General features: G+C 38.9%; 1 pseudogene; it reads left to right on the forward strand.

Annotated features, from left to right (window-relative positions):
- The window catches only part of LOC102877069, a 76694-nt pseudogene extending 75406 nt beyond the window's left edge, over positions 1-1288 (forward strand).
- Positions 1289-10524: the final 9236 nt, after the last annotated feature.

Genomic DNA, 10524 nt, shown 5'->3' on the forward strand with positions numbered 1-10524 from the left:
TCCCACCAACAGTGAATCAGGGTTCCAGTTTCTCCACAACCTCGCCAGCATTTGTTGCTTGTTGTTCTGTTAAATTTTGCTATTTTGACTGGGGTGAGATGATATCTAAATTATCACTCTTTATCCTCAAAATGCTGTGATAAAAAGATACCAGAGTTTAAGGATTAAGAACTAGGAAATGGCGGTACTAAGATTTATGTGCATGATCAGCACTGGTGCCTGTTTGTTTTCTGTCCCATGTTACCACCTGCAGGCAGCTCTGGTGGTGAAGTCCATAAAAATATTCATTTCTAACCCAAGGCAATGCCTCTCTCTGGTGGTTCAAATCTACCATTGGCTTCTTGGGAGAAAGATGGGCAATCTCTTCTCGTGTGATTTACAATCTTTCAAAAACCACTGGAGGGTCAGCTATGAATTGTAACTTCTTAGAATGAGATGAGTTACAGTCTTCACCACTTCCTTGAAATGAAACAGGATGTGCATGGGTGTCCAGGGTACGTGAGCTGTGTGGGGAGGTGGAGAGGTTCACAGAGCATTTGATGCTCGACATATGGACGTGTATAGCGACAAAGAGGATAAGAATGACTGAGTACAATATGAGTAGAGCTTTTGCTCTGAATTGCTCAGTTTGGCCACAAGTAAAGTCTCTGACAACTCTTCAGTAGGACATCCTCTGAGTCACTATCACAAAAAAACTGAGTCTGCTTATGGAAATTCACCAGGCACCAAGAAGAGCAGACCATTTGGAGTCTGGGAAAACCCAGAACTATCAAGGCCAAGATCTCCTTTCCTCAGATTTTTAAATCTATGTGTGTTTCTTGGAAAAGTTAATCCACATGCTTGGGTATCATTTACTCTTTACTCATCAAAACGCAGTTTTATAAGAGTTATGTAATGTTTAAAAATTATGATGTGCTTTTTTAAAAAACAAATAAACAAAAATTCATAATAAGCTCTTGTAAGCACATCTACTCCCACCCTCACCCCCAACTTCTAAAGCTGGAAGTTGTGTTTTGTTAATTAAAAAAATAATTCTAGAATCAGAAGACAGGCAACCTCAGCCCTAACCTATAACCCTTTGAAAAGTGACAAGCTTGAAGTCTGGACAAATATGTTCTCTCATTTCACAGAACAGCCCACTAGCGGCTGCGGGAAGAAAGCCGACCAGGCTGCAGATCCAGCCTCCTCCACAGACAGCTTCAGCCTGGCAGGGAACACAAATGTGTTCCAGGTCTTTGCTTTCCAGTTTTTAATTCAAAAAGAGTTCTGCCCGTTTTTCTCAGGGTAGCATTCTGGATTTCATTCCAAGGAAATCCACAGGATACCAAATCATGATGAATAGATTCCAGACTCTTTCTGTCTCACTCCCAGAGAAGGGACTGTCTGGGAGGAGCGTCCCAGCCCCAGCCAGATGCTAGTCACCCCGAGCCTCTTTTAGAACTTCTGAAATAGAAGGACATTTCACAGTTCCAAGCAAGGAGAGCGCATTTAGATCCAGAACCCCTGTCCATTATTTATTCCATATGCACAATTTCTCTTTTGCTTTGTTAGACTGATTGTAATCACCACATTGAATTTCAGTCTTGGGGCTACTGTGAAATGGCTAAAATCTAGGCTAACTTAGCAATCCTTCAAAAGCAACCGAAATCCAAGGTGAATTGTTCCCTAATTTGAGATTACACTTTAAGAATTGGTTGAGTCCAAGTTGAGCAACTGCACTTGAGGTTATTTTGCAATGCAATAGGATATGCCTTGAGAAGCTTCATCTTGTTTTTGTCCTACAACCTGGAAATCAGATTTGTTTGAGAAGGAACGCTGTATGTGTCTCATGGTCTTCTACTGTATTTTCATTATAATTTCTTATGTTAATGGAGTAAGGTCACCTCAAGAAACTGATGTTGAGGAGTAATCAGTTAGACAGTTTCCTTTTCTCTCTAAAAGCTGAAAGACAAGAAAACTTTCTGGATTAGAGTAATAAGATAGAGCCACATATTAAAATTTTATCCCTCCAAACTTAAGAGAAATTAACCAAAATAAATAAAATTAAATTAAAATACAAGGAAACAAACTTATGTCATAAGCTTTAAAGCATGGTAACCAACATAATAGAAAAATTTAGACTTGATACTCTTACATTACCTCTACAACATGCCCCTTTAAAACCATAAAGGAGAATAAAGATAAGTGGAAATTTCCCCAAATTAGAGTTTACTAGTGTGCTATATTTTATGTTATTTATACATTGTCCTTCAAAAAATTATATTCTAGAGTTATGATAAAGAATGATATTTATTCCTTCTTTCTTTTTAACTTGAACTTTTATTCTTTGTTTCTGTTTATGAAGCAGATTGGGTTTTCATGCCATCATTCATATATATTTTGTTTTATAACATTAATTATAGTATTCACAATGTAATCTAACTTTCCAGCCTTCCTCCCTGGAATTCTCATTTCCATCAATCCTTTTATTCTGTCTCTTCTGGCCTTCTGGGCTTTATCCTTGGGCAAATGTTGCTCTTTTGACTCTATACAGTTGTTTTTTCTAAGTAGTGAGTGTGTCCTTGGTGTTAGAGGTTCCCCTAGAGGCTTTTCATTTGGCTGAAAGTGGAGCCCTGAGAATGAGTTTTGTTCCATAGACTCAGAGGTTCCACTAATTTCTTTTGGACCTGTAAATCTGTGCTTTGTAATGTTTCTGTTTTATCCCCATTCATGAAATTTCAGAGAAAGCTCTTGTGAAATGAAGAGAAGTATGCTATAGACACAGAGGTCTATCAGTCAGTCAGAAGAAAAGTTATTTCCTAAAAAGAGCCACTGTATACAGTTTCAAGAGGGAAGGGGGAAATAAAATTTAACAATGATCACAATGGAAATAAGACAGATGTGTAGGGTGGGGACAAATTAGAAGAGAGAATGTAAGAATGTATGAGGGCTTTAGAGACTGACTGGTTGAAGAGAACCGGAGCAGTTTGATGGAAATATGGAGAAAGTTTTTGATCACAAGTTAAATCCTGGGGACCAAGCATGAGTATGTTTACAGTCACCTTATGATTACACATTTGGAGAGTCGAGGTACTAACCCAAAGATCTTGAAAGTTAGTTAGAAGAAAAGCTATCATGCAAGTATAAGAATTTAGACCTTGGCCATAAGAGAGAGTCATGGATGACTGAAGAGAGGATTCCCCTGTCAGAATTGAGTTTTTTGACTCCTTCTCTGTCACCAACTTTATCCTAGTTGCCTCAGCTCCCCAACAGTGAGTGCCATCTTGAATATCATAAGCAGGGGGATAGAGCACCACATTCATTTGAATCTTAACCACTGCCTGATCAGATTGGAAGCTTATCCTAATGTCTGCAGAATCTGAACTGTTTATGGAAGGTGGAAGTTTGGCCAGCACCATGAACTGGAGGAGTTAAGTTAGAACAACCACTTTGAACAATATGTTGTTTTGGAAGTGAGGGTTTCTTTTACAACATTTGAGCCTGGGAACATAGTGTGCTTTATATAAAGCAGAAAATAAATAAAAGATTTCAAGGAATTCCTCTCCCACATGGCCAATTCAAAAACCCAAGTTGACACACCCAAGTGCTAAATGGATTCAATGAGTGAGCACTCATTTACTTCAACTTCTAAAATGCAATACACATGACACTATTTTAGGAGTTCTTTCTCAAAAAAAAAAAGGGAAGTCATTGAATAGAAACAATTGGCGACATAAGTTCAATTTGATTTGGGTTGGGTATTTTTTTTTCCTTAAATCAAGTGTGGGCTTTCAAATGTTATCAAATAGGTACCAAATATAGCCATTTATTAAAGAGGGGGAAATCATCCATTTGAGATGATGTTAGATAGGAAACTAAAAAATAATTAACCATGTATTTGAGGTCATAAGTAAATTACCTAAGGATACTTTAAGTTTGAGAGAAAATAAGTGATCTTTTTTCCTCTTGTTTGCTATTATTGGTGGTGATAATGTGTGCCATCCAGATGGTTTTCAGAGACAGTGAATCACACAGGAGGAGACTGCCCATCCTTCTTCCCAGGAGCAGCTGGTGGTTTCAAACCATGTGCTTCACCAGATAAAGAAATGTCCCATTCTGCCTACCAGCTAGGTGTGGTCTTATGGCTAATTCTGGGAACTGCAAAGTTGAAGTAATGCGTGCAATTTACAAGCATGCCTTCTCCCTTTCCGTTGGTTGAAATTCAGACGTGATGACTGAAGTTCCACCAATCAGTATGCTCCATGGAAATTTCAATAATGGATACCAGACATAGTGATGGAAGGAGCCTAAGTCACTGCCCCATTAGCAGGTCCAAATGTTCAAAACTGACAACTTCTGTCTCTGAATCCTCAACTTGTAAAGTTGCTATATTTTCTCTTTTTGGACACGATGTTTCACATTTGTACCCTGGCAGGAAGCTTCCTGGGCCTCCACCTGGTCTATCGCCTTCTCAAGTCTTGCCCCAGGTCTTCCCCTTGCAGGTGAGATGAAGATCTGTTACAGAGTCCTGAATGTGCATCAGTCATGATGATGCTATCTCTAGAACCAAGGAAGATGACAGCTTTTCTTGAGGACATGGATCAAGAAAAGCATGATGACAATGACATTGACAGATCAGATGAATAAAGTGAGGAGATGAGTCTGTGCACCAAGATTGTAATGTGAGAGATAACAAGAAACAAAAAAAGACCAGGTCTGAGTGTGTGATTTGCAGAGTTGCCTCAAAAATCAAAGGAAAAAAGAAGACTATGAAGAAACTGACTTCTATTCAAATCATAAAGCTTGAATGACAGGTCAGGAAATCCCTGAGGAGGGATAGGAAGTAGAGGGGTTTTCAGATGAAGGTGATCCTGAAGCACAAAAACAATAGCAAAAGCAGCACACAAAGGAATCTCTTTTTGACTGTAAATCTACTGGCTCTTCACAGCAGCAGGCTCCCCTACAGTCTGCTCTTCCTCTTCAGAGACAAACACCTCCCAACTCAGAGTCATCTCTTTAAGGTTCTGGTGCTCCACCACCGAAGGCCACCTGAACCACTATCAGTCTCCTGCAACACTACAAGGAGCCTCTCCATTTCGAAGACCACCTCGAAGGCCAGGGCTTTTGCCCTGGTTTTTACCTCCAGGACCATCCCTGGCTGATACCTTAGACCTCTAGGTCTGCAGCCTGCCTCTCTTCTTTGGAGATCTCACCAAATCTACCTCCCTCTGCACCAACATCTATACCAGCATAAAACCTGCTCACCTTTTGTGCCTGCACTTGCACTTGCCCCATCTGTGATTTTCCTACAAGCTTCCTTGCCAAACCCTGGGCATATAATACAAGTGCAGCTACCACTTGTTTTATGCCCAAAACAAGGATTACTTGATCTGTGTCCACTGGGAGTAGTTTGGGGGAAAAAAGAAGCTACTGCTCCTCCCCAGTGGAAGTCAGCTGAGGGATTCTGCTATTCCCTTGCCAAAGCTGACCTGACATTTAGGCCCTCTGTTCCTCTTTCCATACAAAGTAAGGCTAGTGTATATGTTCCTTTCACAAGACCGGTGGAAGGACAGTACTCTGTTCAATGGTTCATAGGGGGGAAAGGCTCTTATTAAGCCTAGATGGATGTGCTCTTTCCATTGTCAGGGTATTTTCCCACTGGACTGTAGGAATATACCAAAATTCAGCCTTTATCAGAATTTGCTGTATAAAAGGGAGAATATTTCATTAAAAGAGGGTGCTGATAGTATAGTCTACAGGGAGTCACGCTACTAACTTAAAGTCCTTGCCTTTCCGGTGGCTCAAGTCCACCAGCAGTCCTGTAGGAGAAAGATGGTAAATCCCCCATTGATTTACCACCTCAGAAACTTGCTAGAGGGTAGATTCTGGTTTGATAAGAATGAGGGGTTTTTGTTGTTCTATTTCATGAAAAAGAAGTTTTCATTGAAGCAGTGCTGCTAACATTCATTTCTTTTCATAACTTTTTCATCTGTTTCTTTCTCTTCCCCAACTCTTTTTAAATACGATCAATCTTATTTCTTTATTTTGACTCTTGAGTACTGTGACACTGGAATAGAAATTTCTTTAAAAAGCAGTTTACACCACCTTGTTTTTTAATTATTTCTTAATAGTTTGTTGTAAATATGTATTTTACTCGTACCAAAATGGACTATAATGTTATTTCCTATTATAAGGCAAGAGTGTGGGAAGAAAATGGACAGTTCTTTGTCCAGATTATGTCACAGAGATCTCAAAAACATTAAAATAAAATAAATTGGTTCTCAAGTCTGCCTTGCTTTGTGGTGTTGATGGCTCTGCCTGCATTAGTAAAAAGGTCTTTGCTTTCTTTGGTAAAGAAAGCTCTGTGAATCCATGGCTGGAGGGGGTAATAATAATTAATCCTCAAACATGGTCAACAATATGTTACACATTACTGAGAAGTAATACGTTGTAATTAGGTTGAGGAAGCTCTGGTGACCCAGTGGTCAGCTGTGCTGCCAACCCAATGGTACTTGGTTCAAATCTTCCAACTGCTCTACAGGAAAAAGATGGCAAATCTCCTCCCATATCATTTCCTACATCTGTAAACCCACTAGAGGGTCAACTATGAGTCAATTCTGAAACAAAGAGAAGACTGGTTCATCAAGTATTTGACACTTTTCTACAATTTTGGCAGGATGAGAAGTTTGACACAGCTCAAGCAGCACAAAATGACCTCAAAGATTCCAATTGTGCCATGAACAAAAAGTCTTATATCTTTTTTAAAAAAAATTATCTGTTTCATAATTTTAATGAAAGTTTGCAGAGACTTTGGATTTCCATTCATACATTGTTGCACACTTTCCTCCCTGACCACTCTTCGCCCCCAGGTCGCTTTTCTCTTTGAAAAGTAAAAAAAAAAAAAAGAAAAAAATCTTTCATTGTTATACAATTTCCCCTCCTCCCTCCAGGCCACTCTACTGTGCAGCTTCATTCTGGACTCTTGTCATGACAACAGTAACTAATCATATATTTCTCCTAAACAGTTCTCTCCCTCATCTGTTTCAATGCAGTATATATTATTTATCCCGTCTTTCTCAGTCTCACATCAACTCCAATGTCAGTCACGCACTATCTGTGACTAAGATATTTCACTCAGCGTAATGTCCTCCAGGGTTACCCATTTTGAATAATATTGCATGAGTTCCTTATTTTTCAATGCAGCACAGTATTCCATTGTGTGACTATATCACAGCTTGTCTATTCATTTGTTCGTTGATGGGCACTTGCGTTGTTTCCAACTCTTTGCTATTGTAAACAAAGCCACAATAAATATGGGTGTGCATAAATCTGCTTTGGTGGCAGTTCTGGTTTTTTTTAGGATCTATTTCCAGTAGTGGAATTGCTGGGTCAAATGGTATCTCTATTTGCAACTTTTTGAGAAGACACCATACTGCCTTCCATAGTGGTTGAACCATTTTATACTCCCACCAACAGTGAATAAGCGTTCCAGTTTCTCCACAGCCTTGCCACTATTGGTTGTTTGCTGTTTTGTTAAATTTTGCTATTCTTACCCGGGTGAGATGATATCTCATAGCTGTTTTGATTTTCATCTCTCTTAGAGCTGGGGATTTTGAACATTTCATCATGTGTTTGTTAACCATCTGAATGTCTTCTTTGGTGTCTGTTCATATCCTGTGCCCATTTTTCAATTGTGTTGTTTACCTTTATTTTGTTGTGGTCAAAGTTCTTAGATCTTATAGTAACAAAAACAATACTGCTGAAAACTGACCCAAAATCTTATTTTAAGAGTAGCTAAATTACAGCACCAATGAAAATCTTAACTTTGAAAGCTGTTTGAGGTTAAAGTGAGGGCTTTAATTGGGAAGTTTTGGACTCTTGAAATTTGATGCAAAAATTATGTGTAGATAAGCAGGAAGCTGAAGACGCTGTACCTGTAAATTCCACAGAGCATGTCCTGTCAACATAATCAGTTCTCCTGCCTCCATCTGATGAGATTAATTAGTTGCATTTAATGAGTCTTTAATTTAGTCTTTAATGCCAAAAATCTCACCTCGGCAGGACCCGGCACATTGTCATAGTCAGATGCCTTATGAAACATCACTGAATGTTCCCTGGAATCATTCCCATGACCCATATTTGTTTCTTCTCCTGGAACTAAAGTTAAATTACAGAAAACCTCAGAAGTTGAAACACAAATGTGACCAAGAAGATGTATGCCACACTCCAAAAGAACTGCTTTATTTTTCTAGTACATACAAACAGAAACTCAGAGACTATATGTGGGAATGGCCTAGTCAGGGTGTGAGATAAAGGTGTAAGAGACATAAAATTGGATCTAAGTTTATTTCTTTGAACTCACTAAGCTAAGAACCTTCATTCAGTGTTTTATCCTAAGAGGTCGAAGAAGTATCAAATAGCTTTTTTGGTTTGTTCACTGAAGCATGAATTATGCAGTGGCTTACACTAATACAAAGAAGTATCAGATCTGCCTTTATATGCTGTAGAAGAATGTGTCCAAGTGCTTAGGGAAATTGGCATGTTATGGATTTATCAGGTTAAACCTTAGACCTATACATGAAAAGCCCAGAGGATACAACTTTTACAGCAACTCTAAGGAATAAATTATTGAGAGGAACTTCAGTATCCTTGAAGTCTTCTGTAATTGCCATTTTACATACGCCAGAAATGATAGTGGAAACTCTCCTTAGTTACAATAGGATGGCCTAGACACCAGGGAGTTTCACTACTAACCCAAAAGCCACGCCTTTCTGGTGGTTCAAACTCACCTGCGTCTCCTCAGGAGAAAGATGGGCAATCTCCTCTCATGTGATTTACAGTCTGCAAAAATTCTCTGGAGGATCAGCTATGAAATGAAAATGAATGAGTAAGAACTACAGTGGGGCTGGTTGGTGCCATGTGGTAGGTGCCAGGTGGCAGAGTTTAATCAACAAAGACAAGGTGGCATAGTTACCACAATATACAGTAGATCTAAAACAGTAATAAGAATATAAGAATTGTCTGACTTGTCTGGATTTATGAGAATTGGTTACTAACTTTTGGGGCATGGTTAATATTGAGAATGGGAATTTCAGAACACATAATTATGCTTATATGAAATCTATACCTAGAGCAAGAAGTTATTATCCAAATAGAACAAGGGGGAAATGCATAGTTTAAAATTGAGAATGGGGTGCATCAGGTCTGTATCCTTTCTCCATCCCTATTCAATCTGTATGCTTGGTAAATTATTAGAAAAGCTGGACTTTATGAAGCAAAGAGTGTGGCATCATGATTGGAGGAAGACTCATCAACATGTGTTACACAGATGACAAAACTTTGCTTACTGAAAGCAAGAAGGATCTGAGGTACCTGCTGCAGGAGATCAAGGACTACAGTGTTCAATATGGATTACATCTCAACATCAAGAAAATGAAGGTCTTCTCTAACGGCCAATGGACAACATCATGATAGGTGGAGAATATATTAAAATTGTCAATGATTTCATCTTGTTTGGATCCACAATCAGCACTGTTGGTTTCTGAAGTCAGGAGATCAGGAGACATAATGCATTGGGAAAGTATACTGTCATGGACCTCTCCTAAGTCCCGAAGAGCAATGATGTGCCAGTTTAAAGACTAAGACATGTGTGATTCAAGTCATAATCTTTCCAATCACCTGCTATACATCTAAAAGCTGGACAATAAATAAAGATAACAGAAGATTTGCTGTATCTGAGTTGTGGAAAAGAGTATTTAATATTTCATAGAATGTCAAAGGAATAAACAGATATACCTTAGAAGAAGTGAAACCAGAGCGATGAAGGATGGTGAAGTTTTCACATGTTGTTAGAAGAAGCTATTTCTTGAAGAGGGACATCATGCTTGGAAAAGTGAAGGGTCAGCAAAAGAGAAGATGAATGACTTTCAATGAGACGTGTTGATTCAGTGTCTGTGGCAATGAACCCACATGTGTTGGGTGTGGTAAGGATGTTCCAGTATACTATAGTGTTCAGATGTGTTGTTCATAGGGTAATGCTAAGTCATACTTGACTTGATGGCATTTAACAACAACAACAACAAGTGAAATGCAGGAGCTGTGGTGGCATAGTGTGTATCATGTAACACTACTAATCAAAAGGCCTTGCACCTCTGACAATTCAAACTGACCAGCAGCTCCTTGGGAGAAAGAGGGGTAGCCTCCTTCTGTTATGATTTACAGCTTCACCGCCGTCGTGATCTCTGTCATTCTCAAATCACAAGGGGTAGTCACTGTGTCAATCCATTTTCCACTTAGGATCATCCTCTTTTAGTAACCCTTTACTTTTGCTGGCATTATTTCTTTTTCCAGGGAGTGAGACCTAATAACATGTGAGACAAAGTTTCAGCACACTTACCTCAAGAAACAATTCTGGTTGTACTTCTTCCAAGATAGATTTATTTGTTCTTTTGGTAATCCATGGTATATTAAATACTCTTCACTGACACTACAGTTCAAAGGCATCAATTCTTTTTCAGTCTTCCTTATTCATTGTCCAACTTCCAC

The sequence above is a fragment of the Elephantulus edwardii genome, unplaced genomic scaffold (assembly GCF_000299155.1).
Source record: "Elephantulus edwardii isolate Elephantulus edwardi_28Jun2011 unplaced genomic scaffold, EleEdw1.0 scaffold00026, whole genome shotgun sequence".
In the NCBI taxonomy this organism is placed as follows: domain Eukaryota; kingdom Metazoa; phylum Chordata; class Mammalia; order Macroscelidea; family Macroscelididae; genus Elephantulus; species Elephantulus edwardii.